At 31.2% G+C, this 14,220-nt stretch overlaps 1 non-coding gene across 1 annotated transcript; it reads left to right on the top strand.

Annotated features, from left to right (window-relative positions):
* Positions 1–1,129: 1,129 nt before the first annotated feature.
* Positions 1,130–1,235, top strand: LOC140852737 (small nucleolar RNA R71). The gene has a single exon (XR_012135637.1). It is a non-coding gene; the product is annotated as a small nucleolar RNA R71 (small nucleolar RNA).
* The last annotated feature ends 12,985 nt before the right edge of the window (positions 1,236–14,220 follow it).

The raw sequence follows: 14,220 nt of genomic DNA, 5'->3' as shown, positions 1-14,220 counted from the left end.
TTGTTTGATTGCGTCTAGAAGGGAAGATTAATTTGAACTTGCTTAAACAATTCCAACATCTCATCGAGTTTTCCTCCCTTCTTATCTGCAGGAATAGGGGCTTTCAGGGCATCCAAAATGGGGTTTAGGCAAGTAAGATGATTCCGATGCAATTGGTTCCTTCTCTATTTTCATGTCCTCCTTGTTCTTGGGTGATTTGGCTTCGATTAGAGGTTTAGGGTCGGTCTCATTGGTTTTAGTAGTGTGTTCAATGACCTTCCACTTCTCAAAGTCATGATTGATTTGGCATGTTCAGAGAAAACTTCTGGGGTATTAGAGCTCTCAATCACAATTGCCCTCTTGGGTTGCTCTCAGGTTGGCTAGGTAATTTTTCTCCTTCCCTCTATTGAATGCAGTCGCTAGTTGACCTATTTGGGTCTTTAGCTTAGTAATGGATTATGTGTGGGAGTTAAGGGTCTGAGTGTTGATTTCTAATCGTTCTAGTACTTTCAGAACTTTTTCTCAAAGCTAAACTGGACCAGTAGTAGACGGTTGAGAACATTTTGAAATTGATGGTATGGTCCATGCCTATATGTTGGGTCTGATATTGAGGTCGAGGTGTGGCAGGACCAACCACTGGTTGTGGTCTCCAGGAGAATTTGGATGGTTTCTCCAGCGGGGTTATAAGTGTTCGAATATGGATCGTTTCCTGGTCTGCGAGCTTGTTGGACTTGAGCTTGCTGAACCTGCTCGTGCACAAACTCAAAAATTGAGGTGCGACTGGGTATTCTCTAACAAAATGGTTCGGACTTGCACACAATGCACAAACTTCTTGGATTGGGTTAGGTGGAATCGAGGATTGTCCAGTATTTAGAAGACGATCTAATTTTTGGGACAGTTCATCTACCTTATGATGGATATCTATGGCATTTCTACTTCATATATTCCACCTCTCTTTGGGTTTAACATGGGTTTGTCTTTAATAGAGGTAGACATATGATGTAATAAATTTTACTTAAAATTTCAAACAGTTGCCATGCCTCATCCTCACTTTTCAGCATGAATGTCCCACCGCATGATGCATCGACCATTTGTCGACATCTTTCAGATAGCCCATCATAAAAATATTGGATTAACTGCCACTTGGGTACAGCATGGTGGGGATATTTTCTAATAAGGTCCTTTAATCTCTCTCATGTTTCATGAAATATTTCTCCATCTAATTGAGAAAAACTAGTTATCGCTTTCCTTATTTGATTAGTTTTTCCTATGAGAAAATATTTCTTGAGAAACTCTCCTTGCAGCTGGTCCCAGGTTGATATAGTCATGGAATCCAAAGTATGTAGCCAGTATTTGGCTTTGTCCTTAAGTGAGAAAGGGAATAATTTTAACCTAAGAACATCATCGGAGAAGTTATGAATTTTGACAGTTGAGCATATCTCAAGAAATTCTTCAAGATGTTTATAAGGGTCCTCATTACTAAGTCCATAAAATGAAGGTAACATTTGGATTATACTGGACTTAATTTCATATTGAGTGGCCTCCACAGGGGGCACTTGAATACAAGGAGAGAAGGTATATGTGGAAGGAGTAAAGTACTCCTTCAATTGCCTGGGTGGATCATTCTCTTGATTTCGGTCCATATTTTTACGTTTGTTGGCTCTAAAGGTTCTTTCTATTTCTGGATCAAAAGGTTGGATTTCTGGTTGTAACGATCTACGGCCAAGCATACACCTTACAATTATACTTTAAAGCAAACACAAAAAATTTTAATTTTTATAATATATATATATATATATATATATTTATAATAAAGTGAGAAAAAGTGAAGAAAATCTAAAGAGAAGAACCTAAGAATCTTAAATCTATGAAAAGAAAGAAATTAGTTAATATTTAGATATTAATTGCAATCAACTTAAACAAGCATAGACTCTCTATCCTAAGGTTAACTTAGATCTAGACAGCTTCTAACTTCCAAGACCGCCTTTGAGTACTCCAAGCTCAAGACTGACTAACTGACTCGACCAGATAAGCATAAGATGTGGGAGGTTTCTGCTCGTTGCTTTTCTTAGACACCAACTTAGTTGGCCAGGTCAGTCAACGGAACCAATTGAAAACCACTTTCTTTAACCACTTGCCTTAGACACCAAGCAATTAACCAATCCGCACTCGGTTCAACTCTAGAGCTTTCTTATCCTATTAAGCTCGAAATCCTTAGGGATCAATGTCTAATTAATTTTAGATTAAGGTCTAGGTTATGTAAATGTAAGAGAGTGATTTGTGAGCCAAGGAAGGGTGATCAAATCTCCACCTTATCTGATTAATTGGTTATTGCCCTTAAAGTTAATTATGGAGATGCAATGCAAAGAAACAAGGTGTCCAATCAAGCTAGAAATTTTTATATTTGAGATTATGCTATTTTAGTTAAGTGTTATGAAATGTCAGTGGCTTTTTTTTTCTTAAATTCAACCGTGCCAAGGTCTCCGATAACGGTGCCAAAATTTGATGCATAGTCGTTGATAGCACCAAAAATAACTCTACTCACTACGCAGGTAAGATGAGTCGAGATCATATCCTCAGGGACCTTGGGCTAAGTTGAGATTATAAAATAAAAGAAAGAAGCGTTGTTTTTGATTTAGAAAATAAGTTATCTTCAAATTGATATAATTAGAAAAAAAAAGCTCGAAAGTTTTAAATTAATTTTGCACTAGCAGTGTTGCATCTCTTTTTTAATTAAATAGATGTGATTAATCTTAGAAAAAATACCTATCTTTTTCGGCACACTCCGTACCCGTAGATCACGACGCATCTCTGAAAAGTAAAAGTTGTTCTAATATTAATCTAACAGGAAAGCATAAATAAAAGCATATGAAAGAGAGCAATTAAAGAACTCACGACGATTTAAATAAAAAGAATAATCTTTATTGCATATAAAGAAATACAAGAAAGTTTAGAATAATAAACCATCTCTGTGTCGTTACAAAATTTCTTCTCCACTCTCGAGACTGCTAGCCTAGCTGCTCATAAAGTAGTCCCTTTCTATTCCTCTATGTAAGGCTCTAGAAGAATTTCTGGGCTCTCCCTCCAATGGGAGTATAAAAGCCTTTTTATAGGTGTTAGGAGGGAGGAGTTTTACATGATTTTTCGATGTGGAACTAAAAAAAATACTAAAAACTAAAAGATGGATGGATGAGATGGAAAGATCACAAACAGATTTTCAAATATCATATTTTTTTCCTTTTAATGAGCATCTGTTCGAACGTGTCTGCCAGCAAAAACTCCCCGCGCCCGCCTGCTTGCTGCGCTCATGCCCGCCTCGCACCCACCTCGCGTCCGCCCCACATCCGCGCCGCGTCGCACTCGCGCCCGCCCCACGTCCCCCACGTCCGTGTGCCTGCCGCATGAACACTCTTTTTTTATTCAAAAAGAAACTTTTGTTTCTTCACAATGACGTCTATATCCTTTTAGATTCCTTGCATAGTATCTTCATTTTCTATAATACCGTATGCATCCTTCTTTTATTTTAATTTTATTTTAAGTCTAATTTTTTTCAAACTTGAGTCTTTTTGATCTATGAATCAGACTCTTTATATCGACGATCATCTTTCCTGTAAAACATAAAAAGAAGCATCAATTTTTTAATAAATAAAATAAATTAAATATGATTTTCTCTTTAAATGACTTAAATTAAATGTTTATCAGACATCTTCACCGATCTCCATTGCCACATTGGCTCCACGGTCAGAGGGTCCTGCACTGGCAGATCCCAGTGAGGCAGGTCCCAGTGAGGCGGATCCGAGTGAGGCAAGTCCCAATGAGGTCGGTCCAAGGGAGATGGGTCTGAGTGGTATTATTATACTTTTTATATAATAAAATTTGATTCTTTTATTTGGATCATTCTAATGATTTATTTATTATTATTTCAGACCAATCTTCATCGATAGTGAGGCGAAAGTGAGGTCTATCGAAGAACCTCGCTCTAGAGCATTAGAGATGCAAGCACCTGGGACAGCATCTCCGGATCGAGATACCAGCCGACTACAACAGATCCATTAGGGAATGATGCAAGCCATGGCAGACTGAGCTGGGCATTATATGCCACAATTATGCCCCCTGATGCTCTTCGATTGGCATCACGTTCTAGCAGCTTAGAGAGAGATTTTCTACATGCACTTACAGGTAAAATAAATTATATTATGAATATTTTAAGTTACATAGTATTTTTTAAATTTGTTATTGACAGGGTGTATTCGACATCGTTGATTTTGAGGAGGATCGTGTGAGACGAGCTGTGGACACTCATCTATCATTGCTTTCAAGGATTACCACCATCACATGCATCAGCACTGATACCATATCGTGCAGGATCATGGAGAGGAGGCAGCACAGTAGCAGCCCTATGACAGTATCACTATGGACGATTGGACTGCCATATGCTGATATTACGAAGATCTGACATATCAGGTTACACATCTAAATTTTTTTTTTAGAGTTTAATGACTGAATCATTTATTCTAAAATTAAATTTGTTATCTACTAATTTGACTGATAATTTTACAGAGATGATGTTCCCAGAATATCGTGAATCGAACGAGATAGACCGTGCCGCATTGTGGGGGTTTAGATCGTTCCTCATCACATAGAGCACATGGTAGGTAATTTTTAATTAGCATATAATTCTCTAGTTATTAAAATTTTTTTAATTAATTCTCAAATTATCGAGAGATACTAAAAGTGGCAGCTTCCTGATAGAATCAATATCTACCAGCGAACCCACCAACATCGTTAGGGGAGTGGACGATGGGGAGCTAGGAGTTCTTTGTAAGTTTTTTCAATTATTTTTTATTCCAGTCTGATTTTTATTATAAAATTAAAATAATTTTAATTTTAATTTTCAGAATCGTATGATAGACATGAGATCCCAGCCTATCCCTGAGGGCTCGATCGCACCCAAGATGATGAGATCTATGATCGAATGCTCGTACGAAACTCTGTTATGTTAGGGATCTAGGGTATGGGATCACTGCTCCCTCATCCTCATGCTCATCTAGGGCTAACATTCCATTTTGTGTGTGAGGCTCGACCGACGGAGGTGCAGAGGCAGCTGCCATGGATCGACAGCAGACTGTCATGGATCGACAGCAGGCTGAGCAGCGAGCTCAGAAGTTGGCTGCACGCATCGACGAGTATCAGCAGCTTCAGATCTAGATGATTGAGTGGATGGCACAGATGGAGCAGACGATACAGCTAATGAGGCAGCAGCAGGCCGTCCAAGCTTTATCATCGGTCTGAGCTCCATCAAGTGCTCTCCTATCCCAGCTTGTTCTCTAGATGCCAATATTTGATGGCTTCTTCATGACTTTTTTTTTATTTCAAACTTCTTATAATTTTAATTTAATATAATAAAATAAATTTTTATATAAATTTTTTATTATGTAAATTTTTTATTATATAAATTTTTTATTTTTATTTTTTATTTTTAATTTATAAAAATATTATACATATAAATTAAAAATATATATTCATAAATTATTTTTTTAAAAAATATAATTAAATTATTAGCAAAAAATTATTTTTGATGAAAGATTCATCGTCAAAAATATTTTAGTAATATAATTTAATTTTTTAATAAATATAAAAATATTAAAATTTTACATATAATTAATAGTGATGAATAATTATTTTTTATAAATAATTATTAGTGATGAAAATTTTCATCAAAAATTATCTTATTTACGAGTAATATTTTCATCACTAATATTATTTAATTTTATTTTTTTAAAAAAATTATTAAATTAATAGTGATAAAAAAAATTTTGTTGCAAAAAAAATTTTTTGAGATAAAAATTTTTCATCGCTAAAAATTTTTAAAATTTTATTTTAAAAAATATTTAAATTAAATTAGTAGCAATGAAAAAATTTATCGCTATTAATTTTTTATTTTTTAGCGACATTATAATTCATCATAAATACTATTTTTTACGATTAAAGTTTTTCATCAAAAATTTTTTAACGATGAAAATTATTCTTCGCAAATACCCTTTATTAGCGATGAAATTTTTTTCATCATAAAATATTATCAATGATGAAATTATTTGTGATGAAAAATTAGCGATGAATATTTCGTCACTAATAACTATTAGCGATGAAAATTAATTATTAGTGATGAAAAATAATTTATTTTGTTGTAGTGCTTGTCTATTTGTGCTGCTAAGCATATAGAGTACCAAACCACTTGGACTCTATAATTGGCACCCTAAATGGCTGATAGAAGTCCAATAAAATCTTGATAAATGTGGTCCAAGTCAGATCCTAACCCAGTTTAATTAATAGCTTAATTGGATTAACTAATTCAACAAGATTTTGACCAAATCAACTTAATTAAGGTGATAGGGTTTATGCCACATATGCTAGCATATTTTCTAGCCATCCTAGTTGGTTTCTTTAGTCCAACCAACTAATTAAAATCTATTCTTGGTTAATTTCTAATATGTGTGACCCTATGGATTTCATATCTAGCTAGTAGTAGGTTCGGATGCATGTTGACTTGATTAGACTAGACTCCATCTAATCTATTTAGGTCAAACCCATGTCAACCCGAGTTGTCAAATTAGAATTCTTTTTAATTGACTCATGAATTAATCACTTTAATTTAGAAAAACTCACAAGACATAATTGACGTCTAGCAACATGTCATACCTATCCCAAAGATGTGAAATTTGATTAAAATTATCAAAATATTCTTCAGTGACAAGTTACTGTGCAATTTAATCCTTCGATCATTCTTTTATCCCGAATATATTCATGAGTATGGATTCATGTCAAACTTAAACATATATTCTTATCGATTCTTCATCAATCAATGATAACTTAAATGAAGAATTAGAAATCCTAGCTAATCTTCATATTACTTTGGCCAAAGAGTTTCTGAGTTATCTAAAGATGAAAATATATGGGATGTTATCTCTTCTTATTTGGAGTAATCAATTTCTTGTTGATCTACTCACAATCTTCATAAATAATCTACCATATCTAGAACACCCCATTCATGACTTAGTCATAATTGAGTATGAACCAAAATATGGATTCATATGCACAAGATTCTATGATGATCTTAGATCAAAGGATCACTAACTCAACTCTCACTTAAAGAACTATCTTTTGATATGCAACTAAGGCTTCTATGAGATGTTCTCTCGATGGATCAAATCAGTGTACTTATATCTTAATAAGCACCTCCATTCTTGTATTAGTGTTCCTACACAAGTGGTTGTAAGATCAACCACCCTCTCCTTTGAGCATACATAGGATGTGCTAGTCTTTTCGAAATCATTGATCCTTGACTCAATGATCCAATGATTAAGATTGTTTTAGATTGAGATTTTAGGTCTCATTGACATGAACCTTACATGCCCTTAAAACCATTATCCTAATCTATGGAGTTCATCAAAATCTTAAAAATTAATTAGGATATAGCAAATGATGAAATATAAAAATACCTCTTTATTATCGAATAATAATAAATATCATACATGAGGTCAAAGTAATTACAAAAAAGATCTTATCACATATCAAATACAATTGGCTTGCAGGACACAATTCTTTCAATACCTGAGTCTAGCCTAAATAATCTATTTTGACTTGATCTTGAACTAGTCAACAAGACCCACATCCTAGGATTTCTTGAATGAAATCCTAGCCGCCAATAGGAAAACTTTGGAGTGCCACCTCTAGGGTTTTTAAAACCCTAGCCGCCAGCCAAGATGGAAAGTTTTTAGCTGATTTAGAGGGGGTAGAAATACTAGGTCTCTATCTCCAAGAGTCCTAGCTATCGGGGGCTTGTTCAATGAGATTAATTTTTCTGAAAGCTTGGGGTGCCACCTAGGGTTTGAACCTATAAATAGGTGGCCATGCCTTAAGGGTTTCAAATGGTTCTCATGCCCCAAGCTCTCTCTCCCTAGCCCCAAGGCTACCGCCTCTCTCTCTTCTCTTTCTTCCATGCTCTAAAGTCTCTTCTTCTTGGTTGTACTGAAATCAAAGTTTAGCAAGAAGATTCTTGAAAAGGCCCTTGTCCTGTTTCTACTCTCAAGGTGTTGAGAACAATCATCCATCAAGCAATGGTTCTGCAAAGGAGTTAGCACCTTGGAGAATCAGAAGATTGCTAGTCTACCTCCAACTCTATGTAGATACTCAGAGATCAGACACTTGCGTGGCTATAGAGAAAGAAACAAATCCACAATCATCAATTGCGGAGTTCATCAACCCGAGCAAAAGTATAAAAAAGAAAATCTATTTTTCTTTTAATACTTGTTGATTCTTTTCTTATATACATTGGGATATTGTTGTTAAGTTTTCTTTTTCACATGAAGGGATAAGAAGTTAATCTTCATTTTCATTGTGCATGATGAATAGATTAGATTTATTTCCTTTCTACCAACTCTATTCAATTAATATGATTAATTAAAATATGTGAAGATTTATTTTAATTAATATCATATGCTAGGACTAGGATACGGTACTTATGCGCTATAGTCGGACCAAAGTATCACATTTATATCTTATGGCTAGACAGGAATACCATACTTATACCCTCTGACTGAGTCAGAAATAGAATCATGAGCTAATGCATAAATCTCAATTGGCAGGATTCAAAATACAATCAGGCTGAGAGTCCAAATCTAATTTGTATCAAAAATTTTTTCACATAATAATATAAATTTCATAATTAAATCAAAGTATGCATATATGATTTCAAATCAATAAATTATTACAATAATAGTCTAAGAAATATAATTTTAAAATTGCATATCAATTTTCATTCAAAACATATTTTTGAAAGATTTATAAATCACATACAAATCATTAATAATTTATTTGATATTCAAAATAATATTATATAATTAAAAAATATAAAGAAGATAAATCATTACGTATCTCATACGTACTTTAATCAATCTAAATAATTCTATAAATTTTTTTCTAAAATCTTCAATTAATAGATCATATCATTATATCTTCTTATCAATATAACTATATCCCTATACAGAATTAAATCCAATAATCAGAAAGGATATGATTAATTATAGAAAGATAGGATTGATAAGAGTCACACTCAATGGTCTAGAAAGGTTCGATCATGATATCTTTATTCGATCAGGATTAAACTAAGATATATGTGGTTTAATAGAGATCGAGGACGATCAAATCATTAATGTCTAACAAAAGCCACGATGAATGCTAGTACGTCGTTTGATAATTAGAGGTCAACTCATCAAATAACTTTATTTAATCAAGTACATTAAAAATACAAGAATTCAATAGAAATCAACAAAAATTAGATCCCATGATACTTGACAAAATTAATCTCCAATGGTATGGAGCTACTCGAGCAATAAGTTGAATCAAAGTCTCTCTGTTGGATCAACTCAGATTCAAAGGAACAAGATTCAACTCTTTATTGGGTTCATAAATCAAGCAAAGGAATAATGTTAATTAAAGAAAGAGAAATTAATAAGATAGAAAAAATATTAATTAGAGGAAAGAGAAATTAACAAGATAGAATATGGCCAATTAGGTGACACTGTTTGGCATCTCGATTGATTCGAGCAAGATTATTTCATCAAATCATGATGGAACTAGTATATATATGGTTCAACAAAAATCATGGATAACTAAATCTAATAAAATCCAGTCTGATTAGGGTCGACACCGGCACACTGCTTGGTGATCATAGGTTAGGACCTGTTTATCAGAATCGATCAAATTCATTAAGACAAAATCTTTTCGAAGATTTAAAAAATTTTAGGAGAAAAAAATAATCTAGAGAAAAAAATTATTCTACAGAAAGAAAGTAGAATTTTCTAAAGAGAAATATATAGAGAGAAAAAATAGTGAGAGATAATAAGAAAGGAAAAAAAAATAATGAGAAAAAAAAATTTTTTTTCTCTTTGGTAATTAACATTAGTGTGGTGGTGGGCTTCACTATCGAAAGATCAGTGACCAAGTGCGGCAACAGCACAGCGGCGGTACAATGGTCGAACGGTGACCAAGCGTTGTTTTGAAAAGAAGAAAATTAGGGAACATCTAAATGGAAGCAGAGCCTTCGTGATCCGGACCAATTACCCTTCGTGCAGCGTGCATTTTTTTTTTTTTTTCCCTTGACGATTTGGTTGGTGGGCTGGGATATCACAATCACATATTTAGATATTTTAATAAATAGTTTACTCTATTAGATCTTGGCTGTCCTGATAATGAATTATAGTGACTGACTACGTCTTCCCTCGTAGGTCAGTGGTCTCACTTTAGTTTTTTTGACGCAAAGTGGTCTCATTAGTTGGCCCATCTGAGAGTTCTTTTCCCAAATAATACGAAAAAAAAACTTTTTTATCACAATATATCAAAACAAAACTTATTTATCAAACTAATGCAAATGAGAAAAATGCCATTTTGAATGACGTTTTTTCCCCTTCCACGTCAGCCCCTATTTCCACGCTGGCATCATCCGAAAAAAAAAAAAAACATCAAGAAACGCCATTTGGAATGGCGTCTTTAAAAACGCCATTTTGAATGGCGTCTTTAAAAACGCCATTCAAAATGGCGTTTTTCAATTTTCCCACCGGAAAAAATCGTGGGAAAATGGAAAATTTTATTTTTTAAACTTTGGAATTAGTAAATAAATTAAAAAATTAATTTGGATTGAAATTTAAAATATAAAGATTTTAATTTGTAATTAATTTAAAAAATCATAAGAAAAAAAAATTATCATAGAAAATAAAAAAAGAGAAAGAAATATGAAAGAAATAAAAATTTGAAATTTAATTGAAAAACATCATTTGAAATATTTGTCTTAATAATTTTTTTAAAAAAATTTGAAATAATCAAAGAAAAAGAATTTTAATTAAAAATTAAAAAGAAATTAAATTTTAAAGATTAATTGAAATAAAATATTATTTCAAATTACTTTTCGAAATTAGTAATAATTTTTTTTAAAAAAATTAAAAAAATTTGTAAAAATAGGGTTAAAAAATTTTATAAAAACATAAAGAATTGAAAAAAATAGAAATTATAATTGTAATTGAAGAACAAAGTTTATATTTTTAATTTTAAGAAATAAGAATTATAATTATAAATGAAATCAAAAATTATATTTTAAATAACTAAATTAATTTAAATATAAAACGCCATTTTGAATGGAAAATTAAAAAATTTTGTTTTTTAAAATTTGAAATTAGTAAATAAATTAAAATTTTAATTTTGAATGAAATTTAAAATATAAAGATTTGAATTTGTAATTCATTAGAAAAATTAATTTAGATTTTTTATTTCAAATTTTTTTTAAAAGATGTAAAAAAAAATCTTAAGAAATAAAAAAAAAATTATCATAGAAAATAAAAAAAAGGAGAGAAAGAAATATGAAAGAAATGAAAATATTATTTCAAATTACTTTCAGAAATTAAAATAAATTTATTTTAAAAAGATTCAAAAAATTTTAAAAATAGGTTAAAAAAATTTTATAAAAATATAAAGAATTGAAAAAAAAATAGAAATTGTAATTGTAATTGAAGAACAAAGTTTATAATTTTTAATTTTAAGAAATAAGAATTAAAATTGTAATTGAAATTAAAAATAATATTTTAAATAACTAAATTAATTTAAATATTATTATTTAAAAAATATTTTAAATAAAGAAAAAAAGGGAGGAAAATTTAATTTGAATTAAATTTTGATCAAAAAATAAATCCAATGTAAAGTTAAAAAATAAGGAAAAATGTGGAAAAAAAATTTTGTAAATTGAACTTTAGAAAAAATAATAATTTTTTAATTAAAGAAAAAGAATACGTAATAGAATGGTAAAAAGAAAAAAATGGAAGAAAAATGAAATTATAATTTAAAATGATAACTATTTTAAAATAAATAAAAAAAGTATCATAGGAAAATAAAAAAATAACAATAAAATAAGAATTATAATTATAAATTTTAAAGAAATTTAATTTAAATTTAAATTAAAAATTATCATTTAAATTATTATTTTCATTATTTAATTTAATTTATTTATTAAAAGATTACAAATACATAATATAAAAAATTGTAAGAAAAGTAGATTTATATTTTTTAGTCGACCCCATGAATCGACTCATGGCTAAAAGAGTTTAACGGCACGCAAAATTTTTGACTGCGACACTCTGTGAGTCGATCCCTTGACTTTCTTTCTGGTAATTTTTATTTTTTAAATTTTTTAAAAAGAGTAAGAGAGAGGAAGAGGGAGAGAGGAGGCAGCTCACCGTCGTGCTGTCGGAGAGACGTCGGAGAAGGGAGAAGAGGGAGAAAGAAGAAGAGGGAGAAGGAGAGAAGAAGGGGGGAAAGGAGAAAACGCCGTTTCCTTCGATATTTTTTATTCTTTTTCTTTTTTCTAAATTTTTTAAATTTTTTTTCATAATTTATTTAATTATTTGTTTTAATTTATTAAATTTTTTAATGAGGATAGTAATTTGAATGATAATTTTTAATTTAAATTAAAGATAATTTTTTGTTTGAAATTATAATTTCTATTTTATTACCATTTTTTATCTTTTATTTACTTTTTTATGATATATTTTTTAATTTAATTTTTAATTTTTATAATTTAAAAATATAATATTAGTTTTTTTTCATTTTTATGATATATTATGTATTCTTTTCCTTTACTTAAATTTGTAAAGAAAGAAGGAGAAGATCGAGAAGGGAGAAGGAGAAGGGAGAAGGAGGGGAAAAAGGGGTTTGGGGAGGGGAGAGAATGGCGTTTTCTCTTTTTTTTTATTTTTAATTTTTTTTAATATCTTTACTTATCTATTTGTAATTTTTTAATAAATAAATTTAATTAAATAATAAAAATAATAATTTAAATGATATTTTCTAATTTCAATTAAAATTAATTTTTTTTAAAATTTATAATTATAATTCCTATTTTATTATTATTTTAATATTTTTTTATGATATTTTTTTTAAAATTTATTTTAAAAATTTTATCATTTGAAATTATAATTTCAGTTTTCTTTTATTTTTATCTTTTTAGCATTCTATTACGTATTCCTTTTCTTTACTTAAAAATAGACTTATTTTTTCTAAAATTCAATTCAAAGAGCAACATTTGATATATTATTATTTACGTTATAATTTTTATAATCCTTTCAGCATAACATTTTCTCTCCTAATATTCTGAGACACGTTCGAGTATGTGTATCCATATGCACCAATCATAATATCCAATCATTTAAAATTAAATAATATAAAATAAAATCAACATTTAATATTATTCAATAGAATAAAAATGTGAAACGTAAAAAAAAAAATACAACAAATATGAAAAAAATACTAAATACAAATACAACAAAGACTAAGTCCCACAAGAACGTCGCGGCGCCCATGATCGTCTGTCGGATCATCTACGGACTGAGAGACCCGTTCAACTCTCTCATCTGGATACACGGATGGACGCCTCTCAAAAAAGTATCATACTCATGTGGCCAACTGGTACCCGGTGATGGCATCTGGGGGATGTACGAAGAAGAAGACGCTGCCATCTGTAGATGAAAAGGCGGTGGCATCTGTGCAGCATCAAATGATGACATATGCGGTGATGGCATATGTGAAGCATATGGTGACGGCGTATAACTCATATCTGACGCCCGAACTGCTCCATACCAAAGCGCACAGGTATGTGGATCAACACCAATCGCCACCAATGTTCCGGAACCTATTCTCTCCATCTCCCGCAGTATCTGAATCCGCTCGTCCTCATCAGTCGTAGATAAAGCACGACGAGCGTCCAACACGAGATCCGACATAAAATAAGTCTATAAAATAAAAATAGAACAGTTAGTATAAAACAATCAGTATAGTGTACAATATAAAACAAAAATATAACACAAATAACATGAAGTAATTTTCATAATCTTACCAAAAGACGTACAGTAGAACTCTCGCCCTCGTATCCAGAAACTGCATACTGAGACTGTCCAATGACTCGCACCGTAATGCTAAAAAATCAAGTCATATAGTCATCAGTATATGAACGGCCTCTCAAAATAGGATCACCATGAACAATGTGATCTCGACGTGCATCCCAAATATCGATGTACTGTGCATGTATGATACGTCAGTCGATACGAACTCTCCCTCGTCGATCAATACGATGAAGTCCCTGACTGGTATCAAACTGCTCTGGACCCAAACCAATCGAGACGGGACCCACCGCCGGGAGAG

This window comes from Elaeis guineensis, chromosome 11 (genome assembly GCF_000442705.2).
Source record: "Elaeis guineensis isolate ETL-2024a chromosome 11, EG11, whole genome shotgun sequence".
In the NCBI taxonomy this organism is placed as follows: Eukaryota; Viridiplantae; Streptophyta; class Magnoliopsida; order Arecales; family Arecaceae; genus Elaeis; species Elaeis guineensis.
This window is presented reverse-complemented; position numbering and strand designations above follow the sequence as displayed.